The sequence below is a fragment of the Dermacentor silvarum genome, chromosome 10 (genome assembly GCF_013339745.2).
Source record: "Dermacentor silvarum isolate Dsil-2018 chromosome 10, BIME_Dsil_1.4, whole genome shotgun sequence".
Lineage (NCBI taxonomy): Eukaryota > Metazoa > Arthropoda > Arachnida > Ixodida > Ixodidae > Dermacentor > Dermacentor silvarum.
This window is the reverse complement of record NC_051163.1, coordinates 20,491,072-20,509,636: the sequence shown is the minus strand read 5'-3', so window position 1 is coordinate 20,509,636 and position 18,565 is coordinate 20,491,072. Positions and strand designations below refer to the sequence as shown.

Genomic DNA, 18,565 nt, shown 5'->3' with positions numbered 1-18,565 from the left:
CGCGCCAGTGGTGTTGTCTCAACACGCTAACTTGCCCGCGAGAAATTGATAAGGGCGTTCTAAGCCGCGTTACAGTGCATGTGCCCGTGGCGTAATTAATAATAAAAAAAAAAAGTTGCGTCCGTGACGTAATGGCTCCAATGTCGGGCTTCTGTACTAGAGGTCATGGGTTCGAATCCTGCCCTTAGACTCTTTTAATAATGTTTAATTTATTATTTAATACTTAGTACTTCGTTGAAAATGACGAGTTTATAAAGTCGCGAAGCCGTTTACACTTGGTTCTTTATCCTATCGATACACCGCGTTGGAGCCTCCGCTGCAATGATGATGATGATGATGATTTATTGGCATCCCCTTTGAAACGGGGCGGCGACAAATAGTCACCTAGCCTGCTTGATTTAATCAGGTATACTATACATGTTCTTTATCTAGCATTTTTGTATACCTCTCATTATTTTTCTTTTTCAAAAATTTAGCTTGTACCGCTGCCTATGATTTTAAAAGATCAGGTTGTATCCATCTTTTCCCTGCTTTTTTTCCACCAGTACTCTAATCGTCTCTTGCTGATCTCTACGGTTGATCTGTTTATGTTTCCTTCCACTTTAAACCCAAGCGCTTCTGGGAGTTGCACGTTACCTACGGTTCTCGCTGGGTGGATCCCGTCGCATTCCATTAGGATGTGCTGAGTGGTCTCTGGATCTTTACTGCAGCATACACATGTCTCATCTAGTTCCGAATATTTGTTCCGATATGTTTTCGTCCTTAGGCAACCGGCTCGAGCCTCAAATAGCAAGGCACTGCCCTTTGTGTTATCGTACAGATTTTCCCTTCTAATTTCTTTCTTCTCATTCTTGTAAATCTCCATTGTCCTTTTCGTTTCCATTCTTTGCATCCAATTCACGGTCTCTATTTCTCTCACTTTCTTTCTGATGACCCCTGGTTGTCTATTTACAGTTTCGATTATCCTGTACTTGGTTGCCAACTTCCTTGACCTCTTCCTCCATTCTGTGTCCACGCTTTTCATGTAGAGATACTTGTGCACTTTAGCCGCCCATTTATTTTCATCCATGTTCCTGAGCCTTTCTTCAAAACTAACTTTGCTTTGTGCTTCTCTGACTTCAAAAGAGGCCCAACCCATGTCACCATGCACTGCCTCATTTGTCGTATTACCGTGTGCTCCCAAAGCCAACCGGCCTACTGATCTTTGGTTAACTTCCAAACCCGCCAATATATCCGATTTTAAGCATATAATGGCATTTGCGAGTGTTAGCGCTGGCACCATTACTCCTTTCCAGATTCCACGCACCACCTCATACTTATTGTGGCCCCACAGTGCTCTGTGTTTCATTATTGCTGCATTCCGCTTCCCCTTTATTTTCAGATTATCTTGGTGGTTGCTTGAGTAATTCTTTCCTTCGTTTATGTGTACGCCGAGGTACTTATATTGCTTCACTATGGGTATTACTTGCTGTTGAATTGACACCACGAAGTTACTCGTGTGTTCATTAAAGATCATAATCCCTGATTATCCCTGATTTCTCTGTGCTAAACTTAAGGCCTAGATTTGTCGTTGCGTTCCCACAGATATTCGCAAGTATCTGTAAATCTTTTTTATTGTCCGCTAGTAGCACAATGTCGTCTGCGTACATCAGTCCAGGGACCTTCTGTTGCACCATTTGTCCATTACGCATGTAGGATAAATCAAAACCTAATTCGCTGTTTTCCAGTCGTCTGCGCTGCGTAGGGTGCATCGATGCCAGCGCCGCCGTTCAGGGTGGTGCCAACCTTTGACCGCCCCCGCGCCGCCGCTTTCTCGCTGCGACGCCATATTGTGTCACAGCGAGCCGTTGCGATTGCTTGGTGCCGGTGCTGAGTTCGAGGCACAGTGCGCGCGTATGCTTCGCGGACGCTTCTACTTGCTAGACAGTGTTCAGCCGCATGACTGACAAGCTATCAAGTGCATCGTGTCGACATGACGGGCTGTTGTGTTCCCAAGTGGGCCGGATCGACGCGTAAAGGACTGCGTTGTTTTCGCTTCCCCCGGGACCCAGAGCGACGGAAGAGATGGGAAACCCAAGTAAAGCGCGATCACTGGAAGGCAACGGATAACTCCTGCATTTGCGAGGTAAGTGTCAAGAATGTTTAGACTACCGCACCGTGTTTTTCATTTAAATAAGAAAGTATTCTCTGATCCTCGCTCACGAACTAAGTGAGCACTGCACCGATGCTGTCTGAGTAGCGTATGGTTTGCGAGCGCGCGTCGCATAGGCTTTTTTCGTTTTGATGGGCGCAGTCTGTGCCCTTATTTTAAGGACTGACGAAGATGCTTAGCCGCGAAATAGTCTTAGATTAGCTACGAATCGTCACGTAAGCCACCTATTTTCCTTTTTCACGGGAAGCACACATCGTGTGTGTCTCTTGTTTCTTTTTTTTTTTTTTTCTTTTTTCGGTACTGGTTATTTGGGACTAAAGAACGCAGTGCTTCGTCTGGGGAGAGCGGCTGTTTTGTACGTGGTAAGCGAAACATTGTGATTTTCTCTGATTTCTCAGGAGATATCTTGCGGACCTCAGGGTGTTACGTTACATAGCTGATTTTTTAGACTTGTACATATTTGTAGCGTGGTGATCGTAAGCCGATGGTCATTCGTGCTCATTCCCGATCGTAGTGGGTACTGTGACGGTCTTTAAATGCCTGTGCACGGTATGCCCAGGTGTAGTAGAGTTAAGGGGCATCATGGGACCAAAATGTTTCGGCGCTTTCTGGCATGGTGTCTGTTGTAGCCTGTCCATTCCTTCGAAACGTGTGAAGCGAGGTAATACAGCATTGCTTCTGCTAAAACTTATTTTTAAGCACTGTAATGGGTTCTTTGTATTTACAAGGCAACTTTTCATATCAATAATCACTTTTGTTGTTTTACCTGTACTTAGAAACACTCTGAAGAGGACCAGTACGAGGGAAATCGACAGGATGGGCGCCGTCTGTTAAAGTCAACAGCCCTACATCATCATGGACTATATTTTCGAAGTGAAAAACATTGCTAATCTGTATTTGACTGTCTTAGTTTCATTTACGGTTTTTGTACGTGATATGTATGCAGTGTTGTTTATTCTTTCAATGTAGTTATCAGTTTTCTAATGGTTATTTATGAAATGTTCTGTACTCGCCATCGATGTGTTTGGCTGATGCGACGTATTCGATGGTAGCTGATGTATGTATTCTGGCTGGATATCTTGATTAATATTACCCGCGGTTGCGTTTTCTTGTTTGCATTCTTGTTTTCGATTTATATTGTGTGTAATAAGGTTGATGTACTCACTTGAACCCCCCCCCCCCCCCATGTAATGAATAAATAAATAAAAAAACTCTCTCTATCCCGAATTGTGTGTCGAGCCTACCTTGCGAATTAATTTTTTTTATGTCGTCTTTCAACGTAACCTTCAGGCGCCACACAGTACATATAATTTTTCATGTACATATCTCTTTCATGATTGATTGTACTAGACATTATAAGTAAATGTATTTTGTGCATCGTTTGATTTCTTGTGTGTACTACGCAAGATTGACACAGACAAGTTACGTTACATTTTTCTCTACAGCACTAACTAAACCTTATTTTCACATCGCAGTTATTTTTACACTAGCTTAATTCTGTCAGCACACAGTTTTGTGGGCAAAAAAAGCAAAAATTGCGCGTAGATATCGTCAAATAATTGCAACGAACGCGAAGAGCACGCGCAACGCAAGGGAAACTAACCGCCGTGCGCGAGTGGCTGGCTACGGTAAAGGAGGCGTGACGTGTAAACCAAAATACAACAGCGAAAAAGAAAAACTTCCACACACAGGGGGTCGCAAACCTTATATACCAAGCATCGAAGCGCAAAAAAAAAAAAAATAGTGCGTATTTTAAACATACACACGGCATATTAAATGTGATTGAATTAGGCAACTTGGGGCATGTTCCCGGCGCCATATATTTACGTCTTCGACCTTCGACGAGTTAACGGCTATTGGTTATAAAGATATGCAGATGGGACACCGATAAAAAATCCTCATCAAGGCAAAGCATTTGGAAGCGCGCCGCGAGTAACACTTTATGAACGCAAGCGTAGCTGAGTCTCGGCTCGTGTGACACAATATGGCGGCGCCAGCGGGGTTGTCTCCACCCTGGACGGCGGCGCTGGGCATCGAGGCACCCTAGCGCTGCGACTACTGAAGCGCACCCTGTCGGCACTCGTTAGTACCACGATGCACTACTTCGCTTCACCGCTCCTAGATGGGTGCACCGCAGCCGACGCACATCCGTTGCCTGAAATCAGTCGTGAAACCCGGCACAGAACACTTTCGTGTTAAAAAAAAAAAAAAAAAAAAGAAAGAAAACTCAATGACTCACTGACTTCTTCCTGCTTTTGACAGCCTATGGTATTTGCCTTAACGGAAATGGCGAGCTTGAAAGGCAGCGCTCATGCTTGTATGTCCTTTACACGCTTGCTTCAAGTTTTTTCCGCGATTATAACTTAGCCAAGATAGCTTAAAGGTCACAGATGACTTGATTCCCAGAAAAATTGAAGGCACGTACCACGCACTGTCTTCGAAGTAATACATCATTCGGCCGAGTCTACGCGGGATCAAAACAAGATCCCTATTTTCACATGGTGCGTTGGCATTCCGGAATGCAGGCCTAGACGCAGACGCATTCCCAGACCCACACATGGCGGTAGATTGTGTTTTCATCCCTACGAAAGTGCAAAGAAAACAGAATGGTGACTTCATAGTTGAGCTGGGCATGCAATTTTGGTGCTGGGTTGATTTATTTGATATAATATACTTTAAATGTCGGAACCTTCCATCGCTGTTTGATCCACGTTTGATGTTCAAACAGTCAGATGAAAATTACATTATGAAGTTAGGATAAAAAGCGCGCACACGCCCACACATGTAAACACACACACGCAACAGCGAAAAGCATTTAGCATCGATGTACTTGAACCGATGACGAATGCAGTGGACGCGACAAGAAATTTGCACAATGAAGACATATATATGGAGAAATGTGAACAGAATATACATACACTAAACTACGTATGTATGAGCACATAAATAAGCTCGTATTAACCAGTATACCATAAACAAAGAAGAAAAAAAAAGAAAGGAGCAGAAGGCGTTTATATTAGAACACGCCGCGTCTGGATCATTCCATAGTCCAAGTATTTTTGTCGTAGGAAAAAGGATTGTAGCCGGCGTAGGATTGTAGCCGGTGAGCTTGTCACGCGTATCAACTTGGAATGAATTTCCAGAATGACACCAGTTTGGAGACATGCGCCATCAAACTCGTCGTGGAAATGCACTGTTGTTCCACTTACTTTTCTACCAAAATGGTGTCTTATACATTGAAACACGAAAGTAACTGGAAGGTGCATGTTTTTCGTCCCACACTTCGAGAATTAATATCTCGAAACTGGTGTCATCCTGGAAATTCATTTCAAGTGGATGCGTCTTGCAAACTCACCGGCTACAATTCATAAATTGCAATATGTGTCGTAAAGTAATTAACTAAGATGTTCATTAGTCAATATTTGTTAAATTATTTGAATATGTGTTTCGCTTTCTCGTGCTAGTAATGTCCGCCTCTTTGAATAACCCAGCTCAACGATAAGAATTATGCTACCTGCCACAGGCGATTTTTAAAATTCCATAAAGCTTAATTTTGAACATCCGGTATATCGTTTATGCAGTCGCACCACGCGTGTTTCTTTCAGGAAGTGAAGAACACGTGTGACTGTCTGGGTTGATAAGCAGTGAGGCTAGGCTGCTAAGACCTTCCCTTCTATAAAAGGCCGATCTTGTCGTATGCTCAAGGCACACCGGAGTCTGGCGTATTTCGTCGAAGCGGGAGTAGTGACGTAGTGATTTATAGCCTCTTCACATTTGCACTGAGCGCACGTAGGTCAGTCTATAGAGCTTCCCTGCAATAAATACTAGAGACAACTCTGGCGCTGCGACGAGCTTATGTTGTCGCCAAACTATAATATTAATCTATCTTGCATATCATTTCTTTCTTTTAACGCAGCGCGCCCGGTACTTCCAGGTCAAGGAACAGCATGCGCGTTATCAACGTGACGTATGTATCATGCTTGACAGGAAAGTAGCGAGCGCAGAGTTTTCAAGAAAGGAAACGTAAGCAAGACAGAGGGCGATTGTCGTTTGTGAACAAAATATGCCCCAAAGAGTGTACAGCATTTTTCAGATTTTATTATACTTACAAATACCCAAGAAAGTGGACGGGAGGATGGCTGGTGCGGTAGCTCAATTGGTAAAGTGTGGCACGGATTATGTGGATAATGTTGGTCCGGCTGATACTTGCGGCAAAAATGCCAGCACTGTGCGGAGAAGTCTTCGGACATCTTCCACATGATGTGGGCATGCCAATCAACCCCGAACCTCACCCCAAAACCAAACCCCAACCGGGAGGACTGGGAGGCAGCCCGGCTCGGCTGCTCCGACCTGGCGAGCCAGAAGGCCCTGGTCGACCGATCACAAGCCGATGCGGTCGCCAATGGGCTCCTGTAATGAGGAGCCCACCTAGTGAGCATGAGAGGCGGCCCTGTCTGTGCCACCTGAAGCTTCCTCCGTGTATTTTAAATAAAGTTTTTCAGACAGACAGACAAACAGACAGGACAGGACAGACCAGACCAGACAGACGTCCATTTTGAATGGCCTGTTGCTTAATTATTTCGGCATTTCAATTAAAACGCAAAGCAATGCTTTCTCTGGCTTGATGCATTCTCTCTTGGCTTCGTGGGGTCGCAACTAACAAAAAAGATTGAACACGTCGATTCTCGATTTTTTTTCTTATCTCTCAAAAAATAAACCCAGCCGTGTCCCCGGTAGCTCGAATGCAACGTGCATTAGCCCGCGTTTTCACCACAGTAAGATTTCTCCCTTGACCGATAATTCAATGATACATTTATTTTAACTTTCAAATAGTTCATACTGACCTGCTATACCTACAGCCGGTGTTAAATTCGTTCGCATTTGACTGCTTAATAAACGTATTTCAGCCAATAGCATACGCTGCAGCACACTTCATCTTGTGCGCTTGTCTCTCGTTAGGTTGTTTGGGCACTGAATAAAACTGCCGTTCAATCAACGCAACCAGGAGCGGGCCGTGAATGCCAAGTGGTTCAAATGGCAACCATTTACAGGTTTTCTTTTCTCCCCGATTATCAGATCACCGTGCTACCTGACCGAAAGGGAATGGAGTGTTGTGGAGTGTCCTCTTGTGGAGTGTCTGTTCTCTGATCAGAAGAATTGTCTCTGTGCCGTGTCGCGCTTTTACAATCTGCCTTTTTATCAAGCTGCACCATCCAGATCAAATGAACACATTGTTGATTATCTACAACCTGTTCGGAGGGCATCGCACCAAATGAACCTTTTTCATGTCTGCCCCACAAAGCTTCCCAGACCCCCGAAAACTCTAGCACACAAACTTACTTTTGCATTAATATTAAAAAAAGCGACGGCTGAATCAGTGGCTGAATATGAATACTACTTCCTCTCAAGAAGCGCCTGAGACTGTTAAGCTCTGAACCACCACTGGCTGCTTTACACACCACGTTGCGCGCCATGAAATGAAAAAATATCGAACCTCGGCTTGGAACAGTTGTTGCGCAAATGCTTTGACACGAGGCGCGACGTCACTAAATTTCTTCGAACAATAAATGGCGATCAAAAAAATAAGTCATCACCACGGCATCAAGCGTTCATCACTTGAGTATACCTAGTCTGGTGGACCAGAGCTCTTGGCGGTCACAGAAGTTTCCAGGGCGGCCAACTTGCAGAGACGTAGAAAAGGACCATTTCGCAGATATTTGTAAAACCCGAAAGATGCCTCCAATACTTGGTATGCATACACGCCGTGATGCCATTGCACCCAAGGTATGCAAATATACATACACTATGGCCTGAACTGCCTTTATGCAAACAAAGTGCACCTTTCTTTCCTTCCTTCTTTCCTTCTCTTTCGCAAATGGAGAGTAGCTCGAAACGGTCAGCAACCTCAGGCGCGGCGCCTTTACACTTCACTGCAAATAAACGTTTGCTCTTTCTCAGTAAGCACTGAAGCTTACATGCACTTTTTCACTGGCGGGTTGCTTGCGCCAAGAAGCACGCCACGTGCTGTTTTGCCTGCCAAATGGTAGATATTAACAGCGACGCTGTTTAAGCCGACCATCAGTACGTGGAAGGTGTACAAAAACCTCGCTGAACGATGACGTCATGGCGCGTTGCCTAGCAACCAACTCGCGGAGTGGCGTGTGCTTCACCTCCTCTCCGTGCCGAGGACATCTTGCCTTGATTTGGGACGTTAAGGAGAGAGAAGGAGAGCATGCGCGCGGCGCGCGCTATGATCGGGAGAGGGAAAGAGAAAATTCTTTTTCTTTTTTAACGCAAGATATAAGTCGCCTCAGTGCACTAGCTTTTAGGTTGTTCGTAGATGCATTACCCTTTGCAGAATACCGGGTTGCCGCCGACGTAAACGTGAGTGGCAGGGTTGGTGGAACCACCTTGTTGCTCCGAGTTAAACCAGAGGTGATAAAGAGGAATTATTGCAGTAACCAACTATGCTGCTTCCTAGTTAGTTTCTGCTGTAATGGGGCGTACTCGTTTACATTCAGCCCTTTTCTTTGACTAGACCACCCCTGTAATGCAAAAACTCATGTAACGCGTTGTGCTTAAAATGAACGCCGCACAAGAGAGAGAGAGAAACGTGGTGGGAAAGGCAGGGACGTTAACCCGAAAAGATTCTGGTTTGCTACCCTGCACTGGGTGAAGGGGAAGTGGAAATGAAAGGCGGAAAGAATAGAGAAGAGAAAAAGCAGTCAAGTATTCCGTAAAGGTCAATGTGCTTATGCGCATGCTAACATGCTCTATAGTGCAGGGCTGGAACACAAAAAGCTGTTCGTTGGTAAATGCTGTTTGTCACACGCCAAACACCTTCGCTAATATATGTTCATTTCCCCTTGCCCTTCCCCCAGTGCAGGGTAGGAAACCAGAATCCTTTCAGGTTAAACTCCCTTCCTTTCTCACCCCTTTTTTTTTCTCTCTCTCTCTAATATATGTCCGTCACCATGATTAGCTGTCATATAATCTCATGAATACTTATAGTGTAAATACTGTTTTGTGAACGCAGACCCATATTGGTAGATAGATTTCGCGCACATAAGAACAAAAGAAGGTGCAGGACATCTGGCTCGTCGCTGCTGAAGGCGTCAGCTCGGTCCACTTTTGGATACTACACGTGGTCTGGATCATTTCGGACGTCATGACTCGGCAGAATAGCTTTAGAGCGCAGCTCTTAGGCGCCATTTCCTGCGTTGAGCATCGGCGTGCCTCGTAACCGAGCGAACGAAGACAGCGCAATATGAAAGAGCGAACGCGGAGCACAGCGGGTGTTGAAATATGGCGATAGCGAAGAGCGGGCGAGGAGGAAAACGGAGGAGAAGAGTATGACGAAAGGATGAGGAAGAAAGCAGTGTGCCGCACGAGACGATGAAATGGCACCATAGTATTAGAGCGCAACCTTTAGGCGCACGTTCCTGGGTTGAGCCACTGATCTCTACTTTAGGGGCTATAGTACAGATCAGTGGGTTGAGCGTCGCCGTCACTCGGCGTACCGCGCGAACGCGCACGTGCTACTGCTCATCGTCTTCTTCCAGCCGCGTCTTCTTCGCCTTCTTCTAGAGCTGGCTCGTCAGCGTCTTTCGGCGTAACCGCGCCAACACGCTCGCGTCACTGCTCGCGTCACTGCTCGCGCCTTGGTTGTCGTCTTCTTTCCACAGCCGCTCGTCATGCCAGCGTTCCCACGCTGCCACTCCCGCTGCGAAGGCGCTGACGGCACTGGCCCACTGCAAGTATAGGTGCGGCGATTTCGGTCTCAAATTTTTGTCTCGGTATATCGCGAAATGAAAACGCGTGTACAGCTGAGCTCAATATTCGCATTAGGTAGTATCGTAATCGCTGGACAGTTTTTTTTTCAAATAAGCTTACAAAAATAAACAGAACATATATTATTGCTTAGCGCCGTTTCTGTTGACGTTGCAAGGAAGAAATTGTATGATCTTAAAGAATGCGTGGCAGGCCAGCCCTGTGTCGCAATTTCTTACGGATGTGTATTTGGGTATCTGTAACCTTTTCACGTGTAAATGCCAAGTGAACAACTTTAGCGTTTCTCGTGTTTCTGCTGCCCCTCTTCTAGCTCCTTTAAGGTCACAAGAGGCACGCCACCTTTCAGTGAGCGGTTAGTAAGAAAGTGTACGGTAGTTCTGCAGAAATGCAGCTATTGTGTTTCCATTGAATATTTTCTTGGCGTCCGCTTTTCAACGTCACTCGCCAACTAACGAGTAAAACACGGACCACTAATGCCTTACTGACGTTCGGTAGCAAACACTACATAAGCCCACCGACGGAAGGAGTACGGTAGTTTTGCATGTAAGAAATGATCATAGGTTATTTGTATTTATGCCTACGTTAAATTATGTTATTGCTCTCATTCGCGATATAGCAAGAAGCCGAACCAACAACCCATGCTAGTTAGTGACTGACCTATAACTGATACAGTAGTGCCTGTCCCTACTTTAATTTGTGCCATCAGATGTACATGTTGCAACCATAGTGCATTGGTTCCAATTTCGGAAGGTGCTAATATACTCGCCGCACCATTGCACAGGTGGACTTAAAGAAACGGACTTAGACATGGGAGAGAGGGGGGAGGTAGTTGGGGTATTGCCCTTCCCCATCCTGAGATATGCTGTGCCAGCACTTTCATTTCATTTCATTCTAGTTCCACGGTCAAAAAGAAGAGGCCCGAACAAAAACTACTTCAATCTAGAGGCGCCCGGGCCCCTTTAACAAGAGAAGCAGTCCGCGTATATAACACATGGTGAAGCTTACAAATCTTACACGCTCAATATTCAGTCATATAACCGATGAAGCGCGAAACTTCCACAGCTGTGGTACATGCAGGCAAAAACAAGGAGCGCACAATATCTGCTGATTTGCACCCAAGGTACATAAGCAGGAACATCATTCCTGAGTGGACATACAACATACATGCCGAGATTCATGCGGAGTCTTTGCAGCTATGCTACGCAGAAAAGAAAGTGGGCGGATAAACTTCAGCGCGCAATTATCTCCCTACTTAAGTTGGGAGAAGAGGCAAGAAAAGCTTTGCTTTAATAACTCTATGCAGTGCTTGCGTATCGTGCTTCCATTCTGGTGGTTCCCTCCCCATTTCTACCTTGATATATTGTATATGTATTTTCATATCAAATAATAATAATAATAATAATAATAATAATAATAATAATAATAATAATAATAATAATAATAATAATAATAATAATAATAATAATAATAATAGTTCTGGTGCAAACCCTGTTTACGCAGATAATGGAAGCACTGCTTACTTAATGACGTCAGCGGAAGCTAATTTGACATTTGACAACTGGGTGCCCTTAATATGGCTTTCATGTTCTATATGAACTTTTCGTCACTTTCAACCGCTGTATATTAAGCAAAGTTCATTCCTTCAGTTTATTTGCTGAAAGAAGCCCACGACATCGTCTTTTCTAGTTTGCCAAATGCGCGTTTGCTGTCCTTTGCCTGCTATGTTTTTTTCGCCACGCTGTGCACTTTGTAGATGCGCAATAGCGAAATAAATACGTTGCCGACGGTCCAGTGCAGCTTTCATGTTCTGGGAGGGAGTCTGTTGGGAACTATCGAGGATACGGGAAGGCCGCAACCGCGCACGTATTGTAAAATAACTTCTTCTTGGGCAAGTTGGTGATTACGGCAAACACAGATTACAGTAAGCACGTATTACCGTTTTTTTATAAGTTTCCCTGTTACTGAATTGCACCGTTTTTACACTATAAAGGTGCTGCACCATAGGGCCAAGAAGATGGCGTGTTTGCGTATGGTGGTAGCTATCAGTGCAATCGCTCTGCATTTATGCCTGATTTATTCGGCAGTGGTGGAAGGAAAAGCGACAAATATGGCCAACATGGGAAAGGTAAGCTCCGGTTAACTTCACTTGAGCTTTATCCTGTCGTTATTCTTTAACGTTGGACATAGCGACGTCACTAAGTAATAAATCGTATCGTGGGTGCAGAAGCTATGACATTGAATGAAGGGGGACATGGACCAATAATCAACAACATGAGCAGCTGTTCTTGTCTGCGTTGCTAATCTTGAGTCTGTCTTGCATAGCATGTAGCTAGGCTAATCTTTCCCGTTATTATCATGCTTTCTCCCTCCCTCTCCCTGTACTTTCGGTTGCGTCGTCCTTTCTGTTTGGAAGTCTTCAAAAATATGCGGCTGAGCTGCTCTCGCGCTCTCCTGTAAACAAACATAGATGCAGTACACTATACAAACTGCATGCTGTATATAAACCCTGCAGTGGCGAGCTCAACGCCACCAGTGACACTCGTGGGCCCAAGTTGACTTCAGTTGAGTGAAGTGCTTAGGTCAGGAGATAAACTCTGCAAAAAAGTGTATCTAATGCGGACGTTTGGAAGTCATCACAGTGGCCACCATCACGACCAACGTCTTACTGACTCATTTCATGGATAACTGACGCTTCCCCTAGGCTTTCTGTCCTTGTCGGCGTACTGCTTTTGTCTCCGGCATGCGACGCGCGTTCCTAAGTGACATGCAGTTGTACCAAAGACATTATGGCTTTTGTACTCCGGTAGCGTAGCCTGTAATGCACCGATTTTAGGAACGACAGCTCGAGAGTTTCAGTACCCGTGGTCCACCGTTTCCTTTACCGTTTTAACTCGATGGCCATTTACGGGCGCTGTTTCGCGAGATTAGACAAAACGCTGGAGCTTGTGAGAGCTTGAACTTGACGCTGCCTGAATCAAAACTGATCAAAAGCCGCCATAAGGTGCACACCCTGTCCGTGTAGCAGTCCGTCAATCTCTGTACATATCGCAATTACACACCGCAGTCACAAATATAGGTACTTATATGTGTGACATCGCAAAAAAGGGGGGACAATCATTTGGGTCCTACAGAAAGCTGCTCACTTTCCAGTCGTTGTTGCGTGTTACTGCAACAACGAAGAAAAAAGAACATCGAAATGCCGTTCGCATAAAACTATGACACAAAGGACTTGCGACAGAAAGTTCAGGACCACAGGCTCACCGAAAACACTTAATTTATTCGTAATTAAGGCGAACACAATGAAATTGATAAGTACACTGAAGAGTTCGCAATGTGAAGCTTGGACTGCAACCTTCAACTTGAAGTTACATTCATAGGCGGAGAATAAAATTGGCTTTCTCGCGAAACCTACCTTGTCCGTATCCTTTTTCTCAAGGGAGCACTTGCGCGGGATCACCAATCGCCGCTTCAAATTCAAGTTAATAAACTTGCCCAAGCAATGCGCCTATACTACGCAATTTAGAGAAACCTATGCCGGTAGAGGCGCAGTTTCGTTCTCCCATCTAGCGGCCCTCTTGAAATGAGGGCTCTTCCTTCCGAAATATCTGTACACACCTTTACGTCTTTACCTGATTTGTTTAGTTTTTTTTTTTCGTTGTTAGACTGAAGACACACAATACGTATGAGAGACGACGACATGAGCCAGTGCGAGCGCTTGCCATAACTTCCTGTCGCAACTGCAATTCTCGCATGTAAGGTAACTGCGAGGCACATATGACACAAGGCGCTTCACGAAACTTCGCAAAAACCTAGTAATTTGTTATCACAAGTAACAGTGAAGTGCTGCTGAAACGATAGCCTTAAAGCACAATAGCGAAGACAGCCTGAACTCATCTGAACGTTTGTACTGACATATTCAGTGTACGTACTTTAGAACTACCCGTTCCTCTTTTCGGTCCCGCATTTGGGCTTTAGAGTCAGAAAAGGCCGAGGTGAGTGAAAAGAGTGTACACCGCTCCGTGCGCGGGCAGTGCGTGCGCATCTAGCCATGGCCTCTGTTCACAAAAATGTTCTTATGCTAAAGCTGTTCGTAAGAGCAGGTGATTGCCGACTGTGATGTCGAACATACTATTAGCAAAAGCAGTCGGCTAACGGCGAAAAGCACTTCTACAAATGAAAATCTTTGTGAATTCGGTCTCGTAGATAGGGTAGGGTTAATTTGTGACTAACTGGAGAGATGGAAGCAGTAGACCTCCATTTCACTTATACGAAAAAAAAAATATTTGTTTTAAATTAAGTAAATAAATAAAGAAATGAGTAGGTTTCCGCTGAGCTACGGAGCGGCAACTCTTGCAAGCATTTAGAAAACTTCTCTTGCATACGAGATTTCCTAATTGACTAATATTCGAGCTTTCGCCGCTGACGATAGTGATCGGCTTGGTAGTGAGATTGTCGCCGTGGTAATGGCGGTTGTAATACTGCGCTTATGTAAAAGTGGTTTTGTAAATCTTGCTTCCTACATATCAGCTATTGTCACCGTCTTTGTGATATATTGTTTCCGCCTGCTGCTGCTCGGTGTGCCGTTTTGGACGCTGGGATATGCATGAAGGCTTCATACATAGGGCTGTCCTCTGTTACTCGTATTCTCGTTGCTGCTTAAACCGCCGGCATGGCCACCACCTACCGGCTTGACGTGGCATGTCCTAATTATAGGATGTGTTGGAGCTTTGTTAAGACGGAATTAGAAGATGGAACTAAATTCTGCCGAAATGCGCAAAAACAAAGCACCCATCGAAGGAAAGCGATATAGGTTCCCCTGTAAGGGAATTTCGAAAACATCGTTCTGGTCTTGGAATCAAAACTATAGCACGCGGATTGAGGTATTCGCTGTACCAATTCAGCTGTAACCCGATGACTGACATATCTGGTGAGAACGAATTAACTGATAACACCAAGCGCATGCACGAATAATGAGTTAGCGAATATGTTCTGCGGAAGTTCGCAAGGGGGAAGAGGTTTCATGAAAAAAACTTCTTTCTGAATGTGAACGCAACGACCTGCAAGCCACCTGGATGATTTTGTGAACGTACAGGCGGCAAACAAATGCACAGCCTAGCGATTAATTATTTCATTCAATAATTGATTTACTGGGTTTAACGTCCCAAAGAAACACTGGGGCTATGAGAGTCTCCGTGGTGGAGGGCTCCGGATTAAGTTTGACCGTCTGGGGTTTTTTAATGCACACCGAAATCTAAGTACAGGAGTGTTTCGTATATCGCTCAAATTGAAATGTGGCCACCGTGGTCGGGAATCGAATCCACGACATTGTGCTCAGCAGCAGAACTCCGTAGCAAATCATCTACTGCGGCGGTTTCACTGCTGAAAGGGCCCATATCATCTCGTTCTGTGAAACAATCGGACCAAGCACCAGCATACTCGGCGAGCTGCAGGTTGCGCACTTCAGTGCCCACTGCGGCGATTTCTCACTTGAGATAAATTTTCAATGTGGTTAGCCGATGATACAAAAGCGATTGCGGAAGTCGTTAAATCTAGCCACAGCACAAACATTTCATTGACAGAGTTCAGATTTAGGTTGCGATGAGATTTATCAGCGTTGAATTCATATTGTTTGGCGTCCTATTACACCGTGACAATCGTCGAGATTGCCCCGTTGTAGTCGACATGCGCCCCTATAGCAATTCGCCGCGCAGGTGCGCGGGAAAGTGGATTTGACGTCAATGCCAGAATCGCACGCACCACGTTCAGAGCTGATTACATTATGGGGTTTTACGTGCCAGAACCATGATCTGATTATGATTCACGCCGTAATAGGGGAGTCGCGTCTATTGTGGACCGAATAAAGTTCACTCACTCACTCACCACCTGGGGTTCTTTAACGTGCACCTAAATCTAAGTACACGAGTGCTTTCGCATTTCGCCCCCATCGAAATGCGGCCGCCGGGGCCGGGATTCGATCCCACGACCTCGTGCTCAGCAGCCCAACACCATAGCCACTAAGCAACCACGACGGGTGTTCGGAGCTGATCCAATAGTATTGTATTGCCTTTAACATACGCGAGAACATCATCTTAGTGTAGATGCGCGCACCGCTCGGTATGCGTGTGGATTAACCATCAGGCACGCGGGCTCGGGTCAGGCCGAGTATGAGTTCTGCTTGACTTTCGGCTAGCTGTAATGGCGATGTCTTCTCTAGTTTTGGCATTGAAAAAAAAATAGTCGCAGTTTCGCCCGAAAGGCGAAGCATCGATTGCGATAGCAAACTAGTAGACAGCTATACGAAGTAAGGATAGTAGTTTTATCTGCCATATAAAGTTGTAAATATTCGCTTACTAACTAAATAAACAAGCACAGTGTCACTCGCGCACAGGTAAACATGAACACATCTCGCTCGACGACCGCGGGAGCTCGTCGAAACGCTGGAGTGAGAAATCGCGCCATCGGCAGCGAGCAAACTGACCTTCGCGGTGGCTCTCTCTTCAACGCGAACTAAACAACGTCGAAAGCGCAGCGCATACGAAGCTACCGGCACTCGGCGAATGCCCTTTGGCCCATCGCAGATCGCTTTGAAGATGACGCCGCCGCGGGCGCAAACTTCAGCTGCGTCGCAGATCGCTTTCAAGACAGCTCCGTGAGCAGCAGCCGCGTAAGGAGAACGCGCCCTCCTGTCTATGTCGCCTCCTCTCCGTTCCTCGCGCGTGGACGAAGAGCGTGCGCTTCCGGCCGCCTTCCTCTGCGCGAGATTAAGCTACGCGTTCACTCGCACACACAATGGACGGCGAGCGGCGATGATTTTATCGTCGCTGGACTTTATACGGAACATCACGGCGACGACGACGGCGATGGCAAAAGTGCTCTTGGAGAGTCCATATAATTGCTATCGCAATAAAATGTACATTTTTGTGGGTTATGCTCTGAAGAACCCGCTCGAATTTGGTACACACGATTTTGCATTTAGACTTCTATGTTGCTGCACTTTCACTATACCCACTTTTAAGCGATAGAGCGTTTCACTGCTGTTGGCGTTAAAAGGCGATCGCACACTCTAACACACCAAATGTATTGCTTCTCGTGGGCATCAGGTGAACGATCCGTGCGATGGCAATAACCAGTGCGGTGCTGGATTGTGCTGTGTGCGCCTCAAGCCTGAAGATGGAACAGTGTGCCAAAAACTGGGTGAAATGGGAGATCGGTGCTCTAATGTTACGCTTCAGGAACACACTGCAGTACCTTCCTGTCGAGCAGATGTCGAAGCTGCAGGAGCAACAACACAGGTTTACACGCCTCCTTACGACGGAGCGTGCCCTTGCACTAAAGGTACGGTTCACTCATCCGCCTGCTTAACAATATCTAGAAAAGCATGATCACCTGAGAAGGTGAACTTTCCGTTAAGTTTGGAGCATTTCAGTTTTATTCACACATAAGAAAAGTTACAAATATTTTGTGCTGAATGGATTGCATAGGGGGTCTCACAATAAACAAAAATGTGTATGGATCTTTTTATGTCTATAAGTACAGAGTTGATGAAAACAGGGGACGAATGAAGGTAACACAATGAACTGTGAAGAAAAGATTGAGTTTACGGAGAAAAAAAAAACAATACCTATTGCGCACAAAGAACTTGCCTAACCAAAAAATTGGTTCATTTTGTGGGCTTGGTAACCGTTATGTAGCTTTGAATTTTTACAAATGTTTATGTAAAGCCCAGCTTATGGTGCTCCAGATTTAAATGGACAAATAGCACAGTTGAGAAGAAGAAGAAGAACCGAGGGACTCAATTTTTTTAGTTACAACCACGGAGCAGACATTCGATGAAGCCAGAGAAAGCTCAGGGAAATTAACGGTTCTTTTGTTTAGTTTAAATGTATAAATAATAAGAAATGGTAAATAAAAGTGGATGAGAAGCTAACGCACCGTACATGCATAAGTTGGCGTACTACTTGCCGCCAGCGGTTAAGGATGTTCCACATCCACCGCCATGACCATGAGAGGCGCTGGCTTACACTCATAGTGATAGATCTAGTACACGTACACAAATACCCAAGAAAGTGGACGGGAGGACGATCACCGCGGTAGCTTAAATTGGTGCAGCACCGCACGCGTAATGCGGAAGACGTGAGTCCGGCTGCTACTTGCGAGAGAAAATCTTTTCGTCCACTTTCATTTTCCTTTACTTTACGATTTCTAGATTTCAGTTGAAGCCACAACTAATTTATCTAAAAGTTTTGTCATGCTGTGTTGTGTTCTCGATTCTATGCTTGCTACTGATGCCGCAGGGTGTTTTTTTTTTTTCTTACAAAGGTGGTAAAAGAATATAAGTTACCGTTAAGTACAAGATTCACAAGTACAAGACTTTTTTAATAAGAAGTTCGAAGAAATGTCGCTCCAGTGCTCGCAGCTTGCAAAAGAAAATGGTGAGCTAAAGGCTCAGAATGACGTTCTCAAAGCTGAATGCTATCAACTAAAGAAGCTGGTTCTAAACAATGAACGTAGAACTACCGCCCTAGAGCAGTATTCGCGAAACCAAAATATTGAGGTAAAAAACGTTCCTGTTGTGGAAGGTGAACAGTTGACCAAGGTCGTTCAGAAGATTGGTGAAGCTGT

General features: G+C 45.2%; 1 long non-coding RNA gene across 1 annotated transcript; it reads left to right on the top strand.

Annotated features, from left to right (window-relative positions):
• The first annotated feature begins 11,716 nt into the window (after positions 1–11,716).
• On the top strand, positions 11,717–17,280 carry LOC119466066 (uncharacterized). Its single transcript, XR_005195001.2, has 3 exons — positions 11,717–11,864; positions 11,934–12,068; positions 17,044–17,280. It is a non-coding gene; the product is annotated as an uncharacterized LOC119466066 (long non-coding RNA).
• The last annotated feature ends 1,285 nt before the right edge of the window (positions 17,281–18,565 follow it).